At 32.7% G+C, this 4,727-nt stretch overlaps 2 protein-coding genes across 2 annotated transcripts in view; both read left to right on the top strand.

The window, feature by feature from the left end:
- The window catches only part of LOC118743992 (mucin-19), an 86,488-nt gene that overhangs the window by 60,300 nt on the left and 21,461 nt on the right, over positions 1–4,727 (top strand). The window lies entirely within an intron of this gene.
- Positions 672–4,727, top strand: part of LOC118743494 — a 107,951-nt gene continuing 103,895 nt past the window's right edge. The window contains exon 1 of the mRNA XM_036476216.1: positions 672–737. The gene's annotated coding sequence lies outside the window, so the exon portion shown is untranslated. The remainder of the gene's footprint in view (positions 738–4,727) is intronic.

The raw sequence follows: 4,727 nt of genomic DNA, 5'->3' as shown, positions 1-4,727 counted from the left end.
AGCAACGTAAAAAATAAACGTTGGGAAATAACTCTTTTATCAGCAACGGAAAAAATATTTCTCCTGCATAACAGTTATCAGGCAACGTACAAAATAAACGTTGGGTTATAACTCTTATCGACGAAATAAAAAGTATTTCTCAGCTAATAACTGTTATCGAGGCAACGTTTTTGCTATAAAACTTATAACTGTTATGTCCCTGAAAATAAATATTTTTTAATCGAATACAGTATTCCCCTCAAAAATTTATACTTTATTATTTAACTTTAAAATGGTAACAACTATTTTTTCGAACACGTAAAAGAGCACATTTGGTCATGAAAAGGGATTCAGTAAAAAAGTTAAAGTTAAATATTCATTATAATTTTCTGTTTTGAAGATATCTGAAGGGAATAATTTTATTTCAGCCAAAAATACTTCTATTAACAACTTTACGAAAATATCTATTTTCCTCATGTAAAATTTATGTATGGAAAAATTCAAAATAAAAAACACGGGTCTACTTATTTTCGATATTTTTCAGTTACGGGGGGTGGCTGTAAAAAACTTGGCCACCCTTATGTAAATACATGTATATATGTATGTATGCAGGCGTAAATACTAATTTGCAAAAAATATAATGCATTTCAAAACAATTTCTCATTTCTCATTTAAAGGATATGCACCATGGCAACATGACAGATCTCAGGACGAACTATTACTGGCACCTCAAGAAACACAGCAACGGGATCCACAAGGTGAGCTAGAGTAATAATATATCAAAGCAAACGAATGAAAAAGCAAAGAAAGCTAAAAAGAGCACGACAGATAAAATGCCAAAGATTGAATGATAAAGACTTCTAAAAATCATTAGTTTCAAAATATTGTTCTATGAAACGATTACGCGGAAACAGTAGATACATACTATGTAGTGCAAAACAAGCCAACAAGAGCAATGAATACTGGAACGTTCCTTTCGTAAAAGGTTTTATTATTTTATTATTATTTTTTGTTTCATTTTGTATACACAGGCAATCAAAACGTATCTGTATTTACTTACTTAAACAGCCATATGTGTATGTACGTACATACATATGTATACATACATATCTTTAATTTGATTACTTAGATATTTGAAAATTGCCCATAATAAATAAGAGTAATTGATAATTTCTTTTATCGATAAAACGAAATTAGGAGTTGCAAAGCTTTATTAGTCGTGCTCAAAGAAGCTGCTATTGCTGTATGTATAACAGTAAAATCTTAAATAACGAGTAGACATAACAAAATACAAGAGAGTTTGCGTTAGAAATGAGAATAAAAAACAAGCAAATTAATTTTGATTTTGATAATTTATCATTTGATGGAGCAGCATGTAAGATGCGAAGTGAAGAAGAGGGTATATTGCTCAAGTAAAAGAAACCTTATATACATACATATCTAATACACGCATACATTTGTATACATATGTATGTTTATTTTTTAAAAATACTTGCTGAAAATAGCAATGCAATGTGCAATGCAGCCCACTTCCACTTCCACTTTCTTTCTCTTACTTTCTTATTTAGTTAGTTTTGTTTAAAATTTATTTATTGTGCAAGTTGAAAGTATTTTTATCTTGTTATTGTGCTTTAACCCACAGCTGTGATTACTTGCTACCAAATTTTTAACTACCATTTTAAAACATTTATTATTTCGTATTTCGTTTGGCAAATTGTATACACATTTTCTTACATGTTTGTGTTTGTTTATTGTACTAATTTTGTTTTTAACACAATTATTTTTATATTTGGTTGGTATTGGTGTAGAATTCGATTTAAGATAAATATTTCGCTAAAGTATTTTAATGATTTTAATTACATATTTCAAATAATTTACTAAATATGTAAATTTGTCGGTAAACGAAAAATAAATTGTAGGTCAAAGTTAGTTTTATATATTAGTTCGGCGTTGACACAGTGCCGTGCCATTTTCCACGTTTCACATCATACATTTGTACATTTTCGACTTGCTTACAAAGGAGTTTGTTGTCCGTCTGTTGAATTCCCACAATCAAGGCCCTTTTTGCGAAAACATATACGTAATACATACATATACATATACATACATAAATTTTGTGCACACATCCACCATACCCGTCGTATTCCGCTTAAATTCATTGCGCTTCTCCTACATGATTTTCCATTAACATTAATAAAGTAGTTAGAAGAAACCAAAATACTGTCTCTTCTTTTCGTTTGTATGGAAGCACTCCAGTTTTCTTTAATTCTATGCCACATGTTTTAGGATGTCAATTATTTATATTGAGAGCGAATATTTCCATGCGTTGCATCTACCTACATACACATACATGCCTTATTTTGTTTGAATTTGTTGTTTACTAGCCGCTTTCGAACAACTCGGAACGTGTGCTATTCGCTTCAATTAAATATATTTGGCTGCGTTGGAAACACACAATTTTATGTTAAAAGCACTGGATATATTATTACATACATACATATGTTATGATACCTAAAAACGAAAAAAAAAAATGGTACAATTCAAATTCTGGGAGGGATAGGGAGTAAGTCATTTTAAGAAAAATGCAATGTGCAATGTCCAACAACAAAGATAGCGAACAGAGACCACCTCAATGTACATACATATATATGTATGTATGTATGTATGTAAGTGTGAGTAATATTTCTTTGAGTATGCTCCTCCAACATTTGCTAAGCGAGTTGCCTACGAATCCATTGTTCGTCTATGCTCGCTATCTTTGTTGTGTTGCTTTCCCATGCCAATTTTTCGTTAAGTGAGCAGAGCCAGCCGACCTAAAGCGGGCACATAAGTTCGAATCGAAAGCGGCTACTTATATGTTCTTGTTTATGCTAGTGTAAATTTTGGCATACATACTACATACATACATACATATGTATATATGTATGTGCATATATGCAACATGGTGTACGACTTCCGTATATACTATAAAAATTATGATTATATTTCTATGTTTTTTGTATAAATTTACACTAATGCCACCACGCTGTATGGCGACGAAGAGTGAATAAGAATACGCATGCAACTCTTCCTGAATATTAGTACATATGTATGATATCCCTGGCAATGGATCTTAAAATAATTACAAACTGTAGTTAGTTTAGGTTTTAATTTAAAATTTTTTTTTTTTATAAATTTTTGGTTTTCCTCATTTTTGTTGGTTGACGGGTCTGATTTTTTTTTTCATTATTATTGAAAGTTTAAAGAATTTTTAGGCAATAAAAGAAGGGACGGGCGGTCGGACAGTATTGCGATCGCAGTAAGTGCGACGCAATGCTTTAGGTTTAAGAAATTTTCTCCGTGTCCTTGTTCGTCTATTGTCCGCGATTTCGGAAATGTGCGACCTTCTTCCCGTTAAGAAAGTGGTTCGAAGAAGTGTATACATATGTATATTTTCGATCGGGCGTATAAAGTGCAAAATATTTGAAGTGATTAGTGAGAAATGAAGAATCAACTGGGACGGAAACTCCTAAACGGAATGGAACAAAAATTTTGCTTTGGACCAAATGGCTGCGGTGGCGATTGGCTGAAACATGTAGCTGCCATCACTGTGTGTAGGGTGTGGCAGCGAGGTACTATGAGTTTCATGCCATTGGTGTTGTCAACATTACGATGAATATGTTCTAGCTGTCGCGTTGTTCAGGTAGGTATACCTTGTGCAACGGTATCGGTTGGACGAGGAGTATATTTTGTATATCAATGAAATATTGAATTAAGTTTCTTTATCAATTGCATCACCCTCATGATTATCTTTAATAACCTTAGATATACATAAATACATATACATACATACTTGCCGTACTTTTCAAAAACCTCTCCTACTTTCCTACTTTCCTACTTCCCTATTCCCAAAACCATATTCCACATGCTATTTGAGTGCTAGGCTGGTGAATGTTTCAGAGAAAATTATGTCAGACACTTGCCGTTGTGAGTTTAATAAAAATGATCATTTACAAAGGAATCCCTACTTACGATGTTTCGAAATGCACACGACTATGAGCCCTTCGTTAAGTTTCTGCAATTTTAATTAATTTATATCTAAGGGCCTTTGAGTTTAGCGTGCAAGCACGAATTGCTAAGGGAACTTTGTGTCCATGGCTATGGAAGGATTTTGCTGATAATAGTGTGTCTTTAACGTAAATATTTTTTATTATTTTTTGAAATTCACCATGTTTTCTTTAGTAAAGTATAAGTCTTGCCAATATTGAAAACATTCAGTGCTCAATTCTGGAGACATATGCAAATGTCTAAAAGAAAGTTATTCGCGTAAATGTTTATTTAAGTTTTGGGGAGCACTGGAGCTCTGTGTTGGCGGGGTTCATTCCCCGAAGAAGCTAAGAAAATCCCAAATGGCGCTATTATACAGGCAACTGGGCCGCGCGGATCTACCAAACGACCACCAACTATGTGGTTGCGACAAAAAAGAAATCGTCTGCTGTTCAACGCAAAGTGTAAGTAGTTTTAATTTTATAAATACTAGTTGTAGAGTTCTTATGTTTAAGGGTCGATTTCTCAATGATTTGTTGGTAAGCATTATTACTTCAAAATCGCCATTGCAGCATTAAGAAATCGCTCCTAAAAGTGTCGTTTAAAGTTTTCAATATTCTAGTACATACAAAGGGATCGAAAATGGGTTGGATTTTTTTGATAATTGCTTTTATTTATGTATGTATTTATTGCTACAGTGTTTCTAACATACATATGTACTC

This window comes from Rhagoletis pomonella, unplaced genomic scaffold (assembly GCF_013731165.1).
Source record: "Rhagoletis pomonella isolate Grant_MI unplaced genomic scaffold, Rhpom_1.0 Rhpom_scaffold_00007, whole genome shotgun sequence".
NCBI classification, from domain to species: Eukaryota; Metazoa; Arthropoda; class Insecta; order Diptera; family Tephritidae; genus Rhagoletis; species Rhagoletis pomonella.
The sequence above is the reverse complement of the archived record's forward strand: the minus strand, read 5'-3'. Positions and strand labels throughout refer to the sequence as shown.